The sequence below is a fragment of the Colobus angolensis genome, unplaced genomic scaffold, assembly GCF_000951035.1.
Source record: "Colobus angolensis palliatus isolate OR3802 unplaced genomic scaffold, Cang.pa_1.0 Scaffold172, whole genome shotgun sequence".
Lineage (NCBI taxonomy): Eukaryota > Metazoa > Chordata > Mammalia > Primates > Cercopithecidae > Colobus > Colobus angolensis.
The window spans coordinates 1,480,240-1,498,816 of record NW_012114844.1 but is presented as its reverse complement, the minus strand read 5'-3'; the positions used below and the strand labels follow the sequence as shown (position 1 = coordinate 1,498,816).

Here is an 18,577-nt window from a genome sequence, read left to right as displayed (position 1 = left end):
GGGGAGCATCTGCTCCTCCTGCCCTTGTCAGGTGAAATCGTCCCACTTCAGGCTGAGCCACACAAAGATGACCCCTTTGTCCCAGGAGGCCAGTTCAAGCTCCCACCAGGTTCCTGGAAGCAGCCTGGGAGCTGCCATCTCTGTGACCCCTTCGTATTTCTCCAGTTTCCCCTGGAAGAAGAAGACCATTCAGTCTTTTTCTTCCTCTCTGTTCTCCTTCTTTACCCTGAAGTTAAGTGATGGTCAACATTTATGAGCATAGTAGAAGGCACCTCCCCTGCTGCAGATATGGTGTGGGCATGAGCCGTCAGGTGGGTCAGACCCTCGAAGCCCCTACTGTTCATTTATTCAACCTCCAGTGAGTCTTTTTAATAAAACTTAGTACCCCAACCATTTGCTGGCCACTCTTCATGCCCCAGGCACCACGCTAAAATGTTCACATATCTCATTTCATTTAAACCTTACAACAACCTAGAGCTTAGGGAGTATATCCCCAAACCGAGAGGTGAGGAGGCTTGCACAGGACCACTCAGCTAGACATTCCCAGGACCCGAACCCAGCCTGTCTGACTGCAAAATCCATGCTCTTACTGGCTTTGTGGCATGCCTCAATAAATACTTTAAGTTTCCTAAACACAAAGATGGTCATATATCCATAGGGTTAAAAAAAATCTCCATTGGATGCAATTAACTATAGAATTATTATTTTCTAATTTTTTGTATTCATGGAAACCTTTTTAGAATTAAAATCTATCATGAAAACTCATATATAATCAGTTAAGGCAGAATTATTTTGGCAGAGGCAGACCAGGACCTTGAGACCTGCCCTTTTGTCAACCCCTCCAACTTTCTGGTTCCCAGCAGTGGCCCAGGGGTATAGGAATGAGAGGGAGGGAGGTACATTTTGAATTGAAATCTACTGGCCAGCACAGTGACTCACGCCTGTAATCCCAGCACTTTGGGAGGCCAAGGTGTTTGGATCAGCTGAGGAAGGTAGTTTGAGACCAGCCTGGCTAACATGGTGAAAGCCCGTCTCTATTAAAAATACCAAAAATTACCCAAGCATAATGGAATGTGCCTGTAATCCCAGCTACTCCGGAGGCTGAGGCAGGAGAATCACTTGAACCCAGGAGGCGGATGTTGCGGTGAGCTGAGATCCTGCCACGGCACTCTAGCCTGGGCAACAGAGCCAGACTTCGTCTCAAAGAAAGAAGGAAGGAAGGAAGGAAGGAAGGAAGGAAGGAAAGAAAGAAAGAAAGAAAAGAAAGAAAAAAAGAAATCTGTTCACCAGTAGGAGAAGGTCCTCATTCCCTAATTGGCCTGAATTGGCTATTCATTTCTCTCCTCTCTGCTCATGCTCCAGGCTCCACTGCCCTGAAGAGATTTGCTTTGACCCGAATACAGAAGGGTCTCTTCACCTCAAAACACTCATTCAGCTTTCAAGCCCTAGCTCATGGGTGAGCTCCTGATGTGGCCATTTGTAAAGTCACTTCAGAAGGGGGTACTTTATTTAAACCTTTCTTATGAAACTTCCCACACTAGGAATATTATCCATTTACACATCTATCTTCTCCAGTAGGTTGTAAAGGACTATCTTCATCCTTTGTATCGTAAGTGCCTGGCACACAAGAAATCTCAGAAAATGTTTATTGTATAAATAAATGAACAACATCAACAATAACAGCTTTAACAATAGCAATACAAGTTGAGTATCTTTTATCCAAAATGTTTGGAACTAGAAGTGTTTTGGGTTTGGAATTCTTATGGATTTTGCAATATTTGCATTATATACTTAGCCTCGCTTCAGCATCTCTAATCTGAAAATCCAACAACCAAAATCTCCAATGAGCATCTCCTTTGAGTGTCATGTGGGTGCTTAAACATTTTCAAATTTTGGAGCATTTTGGATGTCAGATTTTTGAATCAGGGAACTCAACTTGTAATACCTTAAATTTGTATTGTGCAGGCTGGGCACAGTGGCTCACGCCTGTAATCCCAGCAGTTTGAGAGGCCGAGGCGGGCAGATCACTTGAGGTCAAGAGTTCCTGATCAGCCTGGCCAACATGGTGAAGCCCTGTTTGTACTAAAAATACGAATATTAGCCAGGCATGGTGGCACATGCCTGTAATCCCAGCTACTCAAGAGGCGGAGGCAGGAGAATCGCTGGAACCCAGGAGGCGGAGACTGCAGTGAGCCAAGATCATGCCACTGCACTCCAGCCTGGGTGACAGAGGGAGACTCCATCTCAAAAAAATACATGTATACATTTGTATTGTGCATTTGAGTTGGTAATACATTTTCATATATAGGTTACATTTTGCTATTAAAAAGCAATTCATTGTGAATAGCAACATGCTCAAAAACATGGGGAGAAAATAGGCACGGGGGCAAAATAAACAAATAGTTCCAAGAACTTGGAGTTTTGGTTAGCTAGGAAGGCAGCTTGAAATCAGGAATTTACTTCAAGTTCTTCTTTTGAATTCCTGTTGAAATAAGGACAACTCTATGTCAGTCTTGTAAACTAGACAGGGTTGTTCAGTGTATGCCAGAAACACTGAGAAGTCTCAGCGGATGTCTCAGGTGGATGTGCAGGACGCTGGGCGGAAGAGCAGAGCCCATCATCAGGGAGGTGCTGTTCTTGCCACATCTGGAGATGCTGGAGGGGTTTGCTTTGAGTGGGAGCAACTGGTAATGCTGGACGGTGACCCGATGCTGGGGACCATCCAGTGTGGAGATCTCCATCGGTCTTGCCCCTGGCTTAGTCTTGGCATGTGCATCTGGGATGGAAATGCTCCTTCAGTGGACAGTTACAGCAGTTAAGACATGGCTACCTTGTTCAGCCAATAGGAGGCGGTCACGTACAAACATCCCTTCCAAAGGTCCAAGGCTCCCCTGAGAGCTTGGATGCTGGGGAATGGTGCACCTTCCCTGCTGCTCACTGCACCTCTCACCCAAAGAAAAGCCACAGGAAATCTAAGCCCTTTCTGCAGTCTGACATCAGCATATGAAAGATTCCAACGAGGAATTTCAGAACCCATCCCAGCTCCCAAATCTGAGTAAGCACAGACCTCTTGAGTGGGGCTGATCAAATGCAAATGCGGCAAAATCAATGTACAGGTGAAAAGATTCACTGGCTCAAAGATGGGAACTAAATGAGGAATCAAAGCAAATACCCCATATGGAATTGCTATAAAAAATCAGAGAAAACCTGAAAGTAGTGATTTTCAAGCATGACCCACTAGTGAGGATTGAAAATCAATTTAGTGGGTTGGAACCAACTTTCTTTTTCTAAAACAACAAAAAAATGGCATATATCAGATTGCATAAGGCTCTTAGCAAAATCATATTTTATATTATCTTTTTCATAGTAAAGGTTTTTTATATTATTTTTATTATACCATAGTAAAGGTATTGTTTCATGAAACTTTTTAGTTATATATATTTATTTATGTATACAAATAAGTCTTATGTGTGTTTATGTGATCCATGTACTATGATGAAAAATGTAAGTTGAGATTTTTTTAATTTTTAAAATTCTTTAAATATTATTTTTATTTATTTCTCTATTTATTTATTTTTTGAAACAGGGTCTCACTTTGTTGCCCAGGCTGGAGTGCAGTGGTGCAATTCTGGCTCACTGCAGCCTTGACTCCGTGGGCTCAGGTGATTCTCCCACTTCAGCCTCCCGAGTAACTGGGACTACAGGCACATGCCACCACACCTGGATAATTTTTCATATTTTTATTAGAGATGGGGTTTTGCCATGTTGGCCAGGCTGGTCTCAAACTCTTGAGCTTGAGTGATCTCCTTGCCTCAACCTCCCAAAATGCTGGAATGAAAGTCGTGAGCCACCATGCCTAGCGTGGGTCAAGATTTTAGGTTTCATAAATAGTCCTGTAGAACACTGGGTAGAGTTTGGGATGGTGAAAATGTGTCAGGAGAGTATTGTAACTGAAATATTCCTGATCTTGTCTTTCAAAAAGATGGCTTTCTCCTCATTATCCAAGGCAAGGATTTCAGGCCTGAGTCAGCCATAAGCTGATCTCTCTTTTTTTCTGTACTTACTTCCTCATAAATGGATTAAGAGAGCCTTGAGCAATGGTGAGGGTTGGAGAAGGTGGTCAGGTGGCCCAGTCTTATGCGCCTTCTCTCTCTTCCTTCCTTCTCATCCTTCAAGGATAGTTGCAGCCAAACTGCAGACGCCAGAGAATCCTGCAGCAGTTGCTGAGAACACAAGATACCTGTCACATTTATTGAAGCAATGGCTGGACAATGCATCCCCTGCATTGAGCCAGTTGTCAGAAGCAGAAAATAAAAGTGTATGTGTGTCTCTGTGTGTGTGTGTGTGTATGTGTGGTGAAAAAGAGAAATACATCTAAAAATAATCTTAAATGATATATAACTTCTTACCAAAACCCAAACCAAAACAATCACACATACACCCACACACGTGTATGCACACATACCCACACCCCCCCAACATACAGCAGTTGGACCATCAAAATCTGAAAAGTTCTTTCAGGCCAAAGACTCTATAATGCTCTATAGCTGTTATTTTGCATTTCTTTGAATCTCCTCCCAGTTCTATTTAGAGATCACTAGATGTCAATTTAATGCCCCTGCCCTTAGTGTCCCAGGAAGGAGATCTTAGTTGTGCATCCACAAACAACTTTTTGAGCTGCTTTCTGGCTTCTATTCTATTTCTCCCAGTAGGCAGATCATATTTTGGGTTTCTTTGTTTTAAGTTCGTGGTTTTTGTTTTTGTTTTTCCCTGTTTTTCTTTTTAGGTTGTAGTTAAGTGGTGTATACAAATTTATTACCAATTTATTATATTGCCACTTTGTATTTTAATCTTTAATATTAAATTTTGCTTTTGGTACAAACGCTGTAATTAGTAAAATGTAGAGTAATCAGTTTTCACCCATTCTCTGCTCTTTAGTAACAGCTTGTTGAGTATTCTTTCTGACTTATTCTAGCATCAAACACACACACGCACACACACACACACACACATACACAGTACTGCAGCATGTTTTGTTCTTCAGTTCTATGTAGCACAAAAAGATTTAACCTCATTCTTCTCCATGCCTCAACAGTATTCCATATATCTTGATGATCAGTTACAACATAAGGCAAATAAGCATGGGCAATTCATCAGATTTGAATCAGAGATAGGGTTACTAAGTGAACTATTAGTTCCCCCAAAGAGTTAGTCCAAGCAAAGGTTTTGTACAGTATGTAAAATGTCTTTTCTTATTTTATATATTTTATTTGGCCAGAGAACACCTTCAAACATTAAATGTGATCATCCTTAGTCATTCAACAAAGATTTACTGAGCAATTGATAAAGGCCATTCACCACGCTAGGCCTCATGGATCAACTTGAAATATGACAGACAGTCTGCGCTCAGGGAGCTTAGAGCTCAGTAGACATGACCAATGGTGACAGAAGCCACTGCAGTAGCATCAGATGAGTGCTTTGGTAGCTGAAGAACCTGTTCTCAGAGCACAGACAGCACTGGGGGTCTGTATTGGTATATGGTTTCATTTTAAAGAAGTGTTATCCAAAAACAGGGTTTGAAGAGTGATGAAAATTTAGCATCATCAAGGACTATAGAAAATTTGGAAGGCATTGGAAGCTGCCTGCACCAAGTTCTGGAAGCGAGAGAGTGCATGGGACATTCAGGGGACTGAAAAGGTTTAGTGCTGTACTAGAATGCGGTTCAAGATAGGGCAGAGCAAGAGCCTGGAGGGCTTGGGGGAGCAGACCATGATGATAAAAAAAATTGACAGGCCACAAAACAAGACAAACTTTAAGTTAAGTCTCAGTGATGGTTGTTAATAAGATTTTGAAATAAAGTAAATGATAAAAATAATCTTAGGCTGGGTGCGGTGGCTCACACTTGTAATTCCAGCACTTTGGGAGGCCAAGGTAGGTGGATCATTTGAGATCAGGAGTTAGAGACCAGCCTGGCCAACCTGGTGAAACCCCGTCTGTACTAAAAACACAAAAATTAGCCGGGCATGGTGGCACATGCCTGTAATCCCAGATACTCGGGAGGCTAAGGCAGGAGAATGGCTTGAATTTGGGAGGCAGAGGTTGCAGTGAGCCAAGATCACGCCATTGCACTCCAGCCTAGGCCACTGAGCAAGACTCTGTCACAAAAAAAAAAACAAAACAACTTGAGAGATGATATATAATGATATATGATGTCCCCTAAATAGTCAATCGCTCTGAGAGCACCTAGCACCTCACCTCTTGCATAGGGAAGAGGCATTAGATAGTGCCATTCTTGCAATCGATGAAGAGGAAAAATACAGGCTCAAACATTGCTTTGAAAAATTTTTTACATAGCCACCAGTAATATCAAATAAAATGAATGAAACCAATGATTCATTAAGAAGGAAAAGAAGGTGTGAATAAATTGACTGGAAAACAAGAAAAGGAATAATTAAGGAGCCGTAATAAGAAAAACAAAACATGTGAGAAGAAAGATGAATTAATTAAGCTCTGTAGTAAGATTACACATTAAAATAAAAGAGACTCTCAGATTCAGTTTAAAAAAGGGAAACAAAAAAAGTCTAAAGAAACAAACTCTCTCTCCCCAGTCCAACTATATCCCACTTTCAAGAGACACATTTAAAACTTAATCACATGAAGTTACAAAAAAAGGGATGGGAAAATACTGTGCAAATGCACATTAAAAGAAAGTGAGGTGTCAGTGTGAATTGTTTCAGACAAAATAAAAATTGAGCCAACTATTAAATAGATAAATAATTCCTTTTTACAAAATGGTAAAAAGAACACTCGATGAAGGCATTAAAATCAGAAAACTTTGGGTAAGCATAAAGGCATTGAAATATGTAAAACAAAAAAATTAGAGATATACTCCAAATACGGTGTTAGATTTCAATGTATACCACTGTAAGATTTTTTTCACATTAATTAGACAAAATGTACATAAAGAGCTTGAATTCTACGACTTACAAGATTGAATATGTGCTTACATATATATGCAGTCATGTGTTGCATGGCAATGGAGATAAGTTCTGAGAAATTTCATCGTTGTACAAATGTTACATAGTGTACTTAACCAGACCTGGATGGAACAGTCTACTACACCCCAAGGCTATATGGTATAGCCTACCACTTCTAGTCTACAAACCTGTATAGCATGTTATTGTAGGCAATTGTAACACAGTACTAAGAATTTGTGTATCTGAATATTTGTAAACAAAAGGTACAGTAAAAATATGGTATTTTAATCTTATGGGACCACTATCATATATGCAGTTCTTTGTTGACCATAATGACTGCATTTTAATATCACAGTTGAAAATATAAATGTTTGAAACTCAAAACAGAGAATAATCATTCTTTTCAAATATGCACAGAACACATAAAACATTTAATCACATCATATACTGGCTAACAAATAAACCTCAATGAATTCCAACAAATAAAAATATCTAAGACACAGCCTGTGGCACGATGCAATTAAACTGGAATTTTCTAATACAAAATTATAAGAACAGCAAGACTAAATCTGGGAAATTTAACCACATGAAATTAACAATAACAACAAAAATCTCCTGAAGAACTGAGTTTAAATTGGGAATCAAAACTGCAATTACAGACCATTCCTAAAATAACAATTAGAATATTGTATTTCAAAATTCCTGGGTTGTGGCCAAAAGGATGTTCAGAAGAGAATTTCTGGCTTTAAATAATGATGATGATGATGACATGGTGACAATCAAAACCACCCAACAAACCATGCTAAGAAATTTACATCCAGGCCGGGCATGGTGGCTCATGCCTGTAATCTCAACACTTTGGGAGACCGAGGCGGGCAGATCACGAGGACAGGAGATTGACACCATCCTGGCTAACACGGTGAAACCCCGTTTCTACTAAAAAAAAATACAAAAAATCAGCCGGGCGTGGTGTCGGGAGCCTATGGTCCCAGCTACTAGGGAGGTTGAGGCAAGAGAATGGCATGAACCTGGGAGGCAGAGCTTGCAGTGAGCCAAGATTGTGCCAGTGCACTCCAGCCAGACTCCGTCTCAAAAAAAAAAAAAAAAACCCAGAAATTTACATCCAATATTTCAATTTATAATCACAATGTTGCTGTGAGATGGCTAATCATCCCCATCTTACAGATATTTAAAAAGTGGGTCACAAAAAGGCTAAGTAGATTTTTAAAAATTTCAACTTTATTTTAGATATAGGGGGTTCATCTGCAGGTTTGTTACATGAGTATATTACAACTAGGTAGTGAGCATAATACCCCATATGTATTTTTTTAACCCACACCCCACCTCCCACCCACCCACCTGCATAGTAGTACACAGTGTCTGTTGTTCCCATGTTTATGTTAATATGTGACCAATCTTTAGCTTCTACTTACAACTGAGAACATGAGGTATTTGGTTTTCTGTTTCTATGTTAATTTGCTTAGGATTATGTGTCGTCTCTAGCTCCATCCATGTTGCTGCAAAGGACATGATTTCATTCTATTTTATGGCTGCATAGTATTTCATGGTGATATGTACCACATTTTCTTTACTCCACCATTACCAGGTATCTAGGTTGATTCCATGTCTTTGCTATTGTGAATAGTGCCACAATGAACATACGAGTGCATGTGTTTTTGTTTTTTTTTTGTTTTTTGGTATAATGATCTGGTTTTCTTTGGGTATATACGCAGTAACGGGATTGATGGGTCAAATGATAGATCTGCCTTAAGTTCTTTGAGAAATCTCCAAACTGCTTTCCATAGTGGCCGAACTAGTTTGCATTCCCATCAACAGTGTATAAGCATTCCTTTTTCTCTGCAACCTTACCAGTATCTATTGTCTTGACTTTTTAATAATTGTCATTCTGACTGGTGTGAGATGATATCTCATGATTTTTATTTGAATTTCTCTAATGATTACTGATGATGAGCATTTTTTCATATATTTCTTGGCTGCTAGTATGTCTTCTTTCAAAAAGTGTCTGTTCATGTCTTTTGCCCATTTTTAATGGGGTTATTTGGTTTTTGCTTGTTGATTTGTTTAAGTTCCTTATAGTTTCTGGATAGTAGAACTTTGTCAGATGAACAGGTTGTGAATATTTTCTCTCATTCTGTAGCTTGTCTTTTTACTCTGTTGATAGTCTCTTTTGCTGTGCAGAAGCTCATTAGCTTAATTAGGTGGCATGATCTCAGCTCACTGTAACCTCTGCCTCCCAGGTTCAAGCGATTCTCCTGCCTCAGCCTCCAGAGTAGCTGGGATTACAGGTTCTCACCACCATGCCCAGCTAATTTTTAAAATATTTTTAGTAGAGATGGGGTTTCACCATGTTGGCTGAGCTGGTTTCAAACTCCTGACCTCAAGTGATCTGCCCGCCTTGGCCTCCCAAAGTGCTTGGATTACTGGCGTGAGCCAGCCACTGCACCCGGTCCGTATTTTGGTTTTAAAAATGTTTTCACAACTCTTATTTTGTTGTCTCCTTTTCCCCCAAACCTTGGGAGGAAGGTAGTATAATATGTTAATGATGCATATTATCCAATATACATATAATAATATAATAATAGGAGTATTGCTATTTCTGAAGGGCAATATGGCACAGGGGTTAGGGGTGTGGGCTCATTAATCTGACTGCCTAGGTTGTGGTCTGACTTTCTCAGTCACTAGATGTGTAATCCTAGACAATCCACTTTACCTCTCTGTGCCTCAATTTTCTCACCTGTTAAATGGAGAATGTTAAAAATAGTGTATATCTCATACGGATTTTATAAGGATAATATTATAGGCACTTACCTGAGAAAATTCACCTAAAACAGAACAGTGCACATAGTAATTGCTTGATAAATATTATGATGATTATTATTTCTATTTTAGCATGGGGCCACTAATTCTGAGGAATTAAGCACTCAATGAATTCAATCACATTTATGAAGTCCCTTCAATGTGCTAGACAGTGTGCAAGAGTTATAGTTGATGGTGCTCAGAGGATAATGATGGAGACAGGGACAAACCAGATCATTCTTATTTCTGATGTGGCCAAAGTGCAGGCACAGACATGTCAGGGAAATCATAGGTACACTGGAGAGGGCAGACAGTGTGGGGAGGGGCATCCTGGGGGAGGTGGCTGTTGAAAGCAGGGTATTCCAGGAAACCAGTCTGGATGGTGGTAAGAGGTGGGAATGGGCAGAGGGATATGGGCTCGCAGCAGCTTGCAGGAGCTCACAGGGGCTTGGAAGAATTTGCTGGGGGTGGCGGAAGAGGTGATGAGCACAGTGGAGTCAAGTTTGAGGCAGGAATGAACTGGGACAACAGAGAGGGGCATTGTCCAATTCAGAACCCGAGATCTCTTGTTCTTTTTTTTAAGGAGCACAAGTGATCCTTAAAGATCCAAGAGTGAATTCTAAGCAAGGGAGGGTTTCAGTTGTCTAAGCAAGTCCTGCAATCAAAGGTGCCAGGTCAGCAAGGTCAAAGGTGAGAGCAGGTCCTCATATCCTTTCTGGAGAAGCTCAGAGTACTCAATAGCCCACTCACTTTTCCCTTCTCACAGGGACACTTTAGTCCATGCCCTGGCTGCCTGCCTCCCTGCCTCCCCTTGCCAGAGTGGCCCTGCACCCAGGCATGACTCAGTTGGCCCAGATGAACTCTGCAGCCTCTAGCAATACCACAGTTCACTGATTTCAAAACAACATCTGGAATTGTCGGTTTTTGTTTTTGTTGCAATTGGTTTTGGGGACTTAGCCAAGAATTATTTGCCAAAGCAGATGTTGATAAGGGTACTTCTTAAGTTTTCCTCTAGGATTTTTATAGTTTGAGATCTTGTATTTAAGCCTTTAATCCATCTTGAGTTAGTTTTTGTATATAGTGAAAGGTAAGGTTCTGGTTTCATTCTTCAGCATATGGCTAGCCAGTTTATCCAGAAACATTTATTAAATAGGGAGTCCTTTCCTCATTACTGGTTTTTGTTGGCGTTGTTGAAGATCCGATGGTTGCAGGCGTACAGTTTTATTTCTGAGTTTTGTATTTCATTTCTTTGGTCTATGTGTCATTTTCTATGCCGGTGCCATGCCGTTTTGGTTACTGTAGCCTTATAGTATAGTGTGAAATTGGGTCATGTGATGACTCTGGGTGTGTTCTTTTCGCTCAGAATTGCCTTGGCTATTTGGGTTCTTTTTTGATTCAGTATGAATTTTAGAATAGTTTTTCTAATTCTGTGAAGAAGGACACTGATAGTTTGATATGAATAGCATTGAATCTTTAAATTGCTTTGAGCAGTATGGCCATTTAAACAATATTGATTCTTCCAATCCATGAGCATGGAATATTTTTCCACTTATTGATTTCATTTCTGATTTCTTTCAGCTGTATTTTGTAGTTCTCCTTGTAGACATCTTTCACCTCCTTCGTTATTCATTTTCTTTGTGGCTATTGTAAGTGGGATTGTGTTCTTGATTTGACACTCAGCCTGGACATTATGGGCATATAGAAATGCTACTGATTTTTGTACATTGATTTTGTATCCTGAAATCTTGCTAAAATCGTTTATCAGTTCTAGCAGCCTTTTGTTGGAGTCTAGGGTTTTCTAAGTATAGATTAATATTGACAACAAAGAGAGATAGTTTGACTTCTTCTTTTCCTATTTTTATGCTTTTCATTTTTTTCTTTTGCCTGATTGCTCTGGCCAGGACTTCCAGTACTATGTTGAATAGGAGTGGTGAGAGTGGGCATCCTTGTCTTATTCCAATCCTCAAGGGGAATGGTTCCAGCTTTTTCCCATTCAGTAGGATGTTGGCTGTGGGTTTGTCATAGATGACTCTTATTATTTTGAGTTTATCTTCCTTAGATGCCTAGTGTGTTGAGAGATTTTTTGTTTGTTTGTTTGTTTTCATAGACAGGGTCTCACTCTATCATCCAGGCTGGAGTGCAAGTGCGATCATTGCTCACTGCAACCTTAACATTCTGGGCCTGAGTGATCTTCCCACCTCAGCCTCCTGAGTAGCTGGGACTACAGGCATGTGCTATGCCTGGTTAGTTTCTGTATTTTGAATTCTTTTTTTTTTTTTTTTTTAGACAGAGTTTCACTCTTGTCACCCAGGCTGGAGTGCAGTGGCGCAGTCTCTGCTGCTTGCAACCTCTGCCTCCCGGGTTCAGGCTATTCTCCTGCCTCAGCCTCCCAAGTAGCTGGGATTACAGGCATGCACCACCACACCCAGCTAATTTTGCAGTTTTTAGTAGAGATGGGGTTTTGCCATGTTGGCCAGGCTGGTGTCAAACTCCTGACCTCAGGTGATCCACCCACCTCAGCCTCCCAAAGCACTGAGATTACAAGCATGAGCCACTTTGCTTGGCCTAGTTTTTGTATTTTTAGTAAAAACAAGGTCTCACTATGTTGTCTTGGCTGGCCTTTAACTCCTGTGCTTAAGCAATCTGCCCCTCTTGGCCTCCCAAAGTGCTAGAATTACAGGCATGAGCCACTGCACTTGGCCATGTTTAGGTGTTTATTATTATTGTTAAGCAATGTTGAATTTTATCAGAAGTTTTTTTTCTGTGTCCATTGAGATGATCTTATGGTTTTTGCTTTTAATTCTATTTCTATAGTAAATCACATTTATTGATTTAAGTATATTGAACCAATCTTGCATCCTAGGAATCAAGCCTACTTGATCATGGTGAATTAACATTTTGATATGCTGGATTCAGTTTGTTGACAATTTTTGCATTTATGTTCATTAGGGATATTGGAGTGGAGTTTTCTTACTTCATTGTGTCTCTGCCAGATTTGGGTATTAGACTGATGCTGGCTTCATAGGATAAGTTAGGGAGGAGTGCCTCCTCCTCAGTTTTTTGGAATAGTTTTGGTAGGATTGAGACCAGTTCTTTGCATATCTGGTAGAATTTGGCTGTGAATCCATCTTGTCTAGGGCTTTTTTTTTTTGGTTGATAGGTTTCTTATTACTGATTCAATTTCAGTGCTTGATATTGGTCTATTCAGAGTTTCAGTCTCTTCCTGATTCAATCTTTGGAGATTGTGTGTTTCCAGGAATTTTTCTATTTCCTCCAGATTTTCTAATATGTGTGCATAGATTTGTTCGTAGTATTCTCTGAGGAATGTTTGTTTGTCTTTGGGATCAGTTATAATGCCATCTTTATTTATTTATATATACATATATATCTTATGGGTGTTTATGTGTTCTGTGTACTGTGATGTAAAATGTAAATTCTTACTGTAAGCCAAGATTTTTTTAATTAAAAAATGTTTTTTAAAATTATTTTTATTTATTTATTTTTTGAGACAGGGTCTCACTCTCTTGCCCAGGCTGGAGTGCAGTGGTGCAATCCTGGCTCACTGCAGCCTTGACTCCCTGGGCTCAGGTGATTCTCCCACTTCAGCCTCCCAAGCAACTGGGATTACAGGCTCCCTCCACCACACCCAGCTAATTTTTGTATTTTTAGTAGAGACAGGGTTTTCACTATATTGGCCAGGCTGGTCTTAAACTCCTGACCTCAAGTGATCTGCCTGACTCAGCCTCCAAAAGTGCTGGGATTACAAGCATGAGCCACCATACCCAGCCCTTCTCTTTTTAAATATAGCTAGCTGTCTATCAATCTTATTTATTTTCTTGAAAAAACAATTCTTGGTTTCACTGATCTTTTGTATGGATTTTTGCACCTCAATTTCATTCAGTTCTTCTCTAATTTTAGTTATATCTTTCCTTCTGTTAGTGGTTGGGTTAGTTTGTTCCTTTTTTTGTTCTAATTCCTTTAGGTACAAAGTCAGATTGTTAATATAAGATCTTTCTGATTTCTCGATGAAGGTGTTTAGGGCTCTAAACTTTCCTCCTAACACTACTTTGGCTGCATCCCAGAGATTTTGGTAAGTTGTATCCCTATTTTCATTAATTTAAAAGAGTTTTTAAAATTTCTGCCTTAATTTCTGTGCTCATCTAGGAGTTTATTCAGAAGCAAGTTGTTTACTTTCCACGTATTTATGTAGTTTTGAGAAATCTTCTTGATATTGATTTATATTTTTATTACATTGTAGTTTGATAATGTGCTCGGTGTGAGTTCAATAACTTATTTGAAGTTACTGAGACTTGCTTTAGGAATTAACATGTGATCTATGTTAGAATATATTTCACGTGTGGATGAGAAGAATATATAGTCTATGGTTGTTGTGTGGAGTTCTATACATGTCTAGTAGGTCTAACTGGTCAAGTGCTGAGTTTAAGTCCAGAGTGTCTTTGCAGGTTTTCTGTCTTGATGATCTGTTTAACATTGTCAGTGGGGTGCTATTGTCTCTCACTATTATTGTATGGTTATCTAAGTCTTTTTGTAGGCCAAGAAGGACTTGTTGTATGAATCTGGGTGCTCCAATGTTGGGTGCAGTATATATTTAAGATAGTTAAATTTTCTTGCTGGATTGTATCCTTTATTATTATATAATGCCTTTCATTATCCCCTTAACTTTTATTGGGTTAAAGTCTGTTTTAAAGATAGTGACTCCTGTTCTTTTTTGTTTTCCATTTGCATAGTATATCTTTCTCCATCCCTTTATCTTGAGTCTATGGGAGCTACATGAGATAGGTCTTTTGAAGATAATAGATGGTTGGGTCTTGTCTTTTTATCCAGCATGCCCCTCTGTGTCTTTTAAGTGGGAACATTTAGCCTATTTACATTTACAAGGTTAGTATTGATATGCATGATTTTGATCCCATCCTCATGTTGTTAGCTGATTGTTATATAGATTTGATTGTGTAGTTGCTTTATAGTGCCTGTGGGCTATGTGCTTAAGTGTGCATTTTGTTTTGTTTTTTTGTTTTTCTTTTTCTTTTTGTTTTGTGGCAGTAGGTGTTGTTCTTTTGATTCCATGTTTAGTATTCCCTTAAGAATCTCTTGTAAGACTGGTCTAGTTAAAACATTCCATCAGCATTTGCTTGCCTGAGAAGAATTTTAGCTCTCTTTCACTTATGAAGCCTAGTTTGCTTGACTTATAAAGCTTAGTTAGCTATGTGCTTAAGTGTGTTTTCTGTGGTAGCAGGTGTCATCCTTTTAATTCCATGTTTAGCACTCCTGTAAGGACTTCTTGTAAGGCTGGTCTAGTTTAAACAAATTCATTAAGCATTTGCTAGTCTGAGAATGATTTTATTTTTCCTTCACTTATGGAGCTTAGTTTGGCAGGATATGAAATTCTTGGTTGGAATTTCTTTGCTTTGAGAATGCTGAAAATAGGCCCCCAATCTCTTCTGACTTGTAAGGTTTCTGCTGAGAGGTCTGCTGCTGCCTAATAGGGTTCTTTCAGTTTATAATTTACCCTACTCTCTATTTGCCTTTAAGATATATATATTTTTTTGTTTGCATTGACCTTGATCAATCTGGTGACTATGTGTCTGGGTGATGGTTGTCTTGTGTAGTATCTAGCCAGGATTCTCTATATTTATCACATTTGCATATCAACCTCTGTAGCAAAATTGGGGAAATTTTTGTGGACTATATCCTCAAATATATTTTCCAAGGTGCTTATTCTCTCTTCTTTTCTCTCAGGAATACCAATGAATTGTAGATTTGATCTCTTTACATACTCTCACATGTTTTAGCGATTTTGTTCATTTTTCTTAATTCTTTTTTCTTTTCCTTTATCTGATTGAGCTGATTCAAGGAACCAGTCTTAGAGTTCTGATATTCTTTCCTCAGCTTGATCTATTCTGCTGTTGATATTTCTGATTGTAGTATGAAATTTTTGTAGTGAGTCTTTCAGCTCTACAAGTTCAGTTTGGTTCTTTCTTAAAATGGCTATTTTGTCTTTCAGCTCTTGTATCATTTTACTGGATTTCCTGGATTGATTAGGCTTCAATCTTCTCATGAATCTCAATGAGCTTCCTTGCTATCCAGATTCCAAATTCTATGTCTGTCATTTCAGTCATTTCAGACTGAGCAAAAAACCATTGCTGGGGAACTAGTGGACTCATTTGGAGGTAAGGGACACTGGCTTTTTAATTTGCCAGAGTTGTAACTGGTTCTTTCTCATCTGCAAGGGTTAGTGTTCCTTTAACTGTGGTGTAAATTGATTATACTCAGTTGGCTTTGTTTCTGGATGTTTTCAGAGGGTCGGAGCTCTGTACAGGATCTTTATGTGTGGGTGAATTCTTGTGTTTGGTTTCACAGATGCATATATTGGTAAGATAATTTTTGGTGTTGCAGCTTAGGCTGTGATCCAGTAGATGATGTGGAAGAGTGATGGCCAATAGCTAGGCTAATAGCCAGTCACACTACTCTTTTGTATTTCCTTATGTTGATAGGTGTGCTCTGCAGTCAGGGGTGGAGACAAATGGCCCCTTCACCAGGTCTGCTCATGAGCCTTGGGGGAGACCCTTTTGATCACCAGTTATGTGCCCATGTTTCTTTCGTTAGATGTTCTGGGATGCAGGGCCCCCTCTGGGAAAGGCTGTAACAGGAAGATGTTCTTTACCCTTTCTGGATTGAACCTTATCCCTTGCCACACTCTGAGGGTGGGGGATCCTCCCTCAATCAAGTGCCAACCACAGATCTTGGCTTTGTATTCCTGAGCTGCTGTACTGTAGCCCTGGGGCACCAGGACATCCTATGGCTCTGTCAGAATCCGTGGTTGGATTCTGGCTGCACTGGGGATCCTATGTGCTCCAGATCACCAGGAAAGTACTCAGGTGGAGGAATGCACTCAGGCTGGGCTGAGGAGGCTGTGCTGTGCACCTGCTCCTGCAGGGTGGCTAGGCATGAGCCCTGGGAAGGGCTGGCATGTAGGAAGGCTTGCAGAACAGATGTGCATCATTCCCAGGGAAGCCAACCCTGCTCTCTCCTGGCTGGAAGGTCAGCTGGGGCCAGCGCCTTCCAGAGGGGAATAGAGAGTCCTGGGGGATGACCACCTATGACTGCTCTCTGCTGGAGCTGTCCAGTGCACACAAACTCCTCAGCTCCAGGCTGTCTGAAGGCCTGTCTTTGCCTGTTCACTGGGGAGATCACCTTCCAGCTCCCACATCCTTGTGTGATGCAGGGTCCCCTGTAGCTAGAATCCCAGAGGCTAGTGGCAAGAGTGAGGCATCCTTCAGTTCTCTCACTCACGCCTTTCCCAGGAACTGTTTGGGCCAGGAACTAGCCCTAACAGCGTTTGGGTACCCCTGCAGGGTTCCCAACTTCCTCCCTCTTCAGCCTCAGCTTCAGCATCACCTCTACCTACCCTTGGCTTTTTCTCTTTGAAGAGCTGCCCAAATTGTGGTGGCTCACTTGATAGTTTGGTCTCTCTCAGTGGGAGCAACACTTCCTGGCTGCATGTAGTCGGCCATCTTGTTTCCCCCTCCTGCTGTTTTTGAAGAATGCGCACCCTCCATCCAGCTGGGCAGCATCTGTCTGTCTGAGCAGCAGCAGCAGTAGCAGCAGGAGAAGGAAGACAGCAATGATGAGGCTGCCTACTGAGGACTTCCTATGAGAAGAACCCAAAGCTGCTCCCGTCCCTGGCTGCTGAATTGATCTACTGTGCCTGGCACCCCAAGCAGCCCTCCTTACAGCCTTGCAACCGGGCCTCTTCCAGCCTCCCTCCTCTCCACTGCATGCTAAATAGATTTCTTCAAGGTCAGGTATAGTAAATTGTTGGAGTGGGATTGACACCTAGGTCTGCTTAGGCTGTAAAGCTACAACATGTAACCACTACATGATATACTATCATTTCTAAAAGAGAATAAGTTTGAGGAAACTAAATATTCATTTCTTGAAGATAGAAAAAAATAACAAAACAAATAAAAGCAAGAAGGAAAAAAGTAGCTAAAGCAGAAATAAATACGTTGGAAATCAAACCCCAAAAAGCAGATGTTTTCACTGCTTCTAAGAATGAGTCCTTGGAAAGTACTAATAGAACAGATAGCCCTCAGTGAAGATAAAGCAAGGCAAACAGAAGGGGAGGCCAACAGAAATGCAGGACACTAGTTAGGAGAGCATATGCACAGATTTTAGAAAATATTTAAAATTGTGAGTCTGTGATAGACAGCTCTATACTAACAAACCTGAAAATCTGGATGAAAGAGTACTTTTATGACAATGTAAGTGATCAAAATTAACAGAGGAAATTTTTTAAAAATTAAAATAGACCAACCAAGGAGGTAATGGAAAAAGTTTCAAAGAACTACCTAAAGGGGATGCCAGAACCAAAAAATTTTATGGAAAAAATATTTCAAGCTTTTAGGACTAGATGTACTTTAAACTATTAAACTATTTCAGAAAGTAAAAGAAATGTCCAGCTTCTTATTGCTCTTTTTATAAAACCTAAGACAACTCAAATGAGATGGCAGACCACTCCTATTTGTGAATGTAGATATAAAAGTCCTAAATAAAATGTTAGCAAACTCAATCCAGTTATCTATTAAAAGAGATGCACATTGTGATTTAATGGGACTTTAAACAATAACAAAATATAGGTAGCTCAATTGTAAGAAAGGCACTAGTATATTTCTTCATTTTGACAAATCAAAAGAGGAAAGACACCTGATAGTGCCAAAGAGCTAAAAAAAGTATTTAATAAACAACCACCCATTTTTTTTTTT

At 40.1% G+C, this 18,577-nt stretch overlaps 1 protein-coding gene across 2 annotated transcripts in view; it reads left to right on the top strand.

Moving 5' to 3' along the window:
* Positions 1-18,577, top strand: part of IL16 (interleukin 16) — a 132,784-nt gene that overhangs the window by 15,271 nt on the left and 98,936 nt on the right. The window lies entirely within an intron of this gene.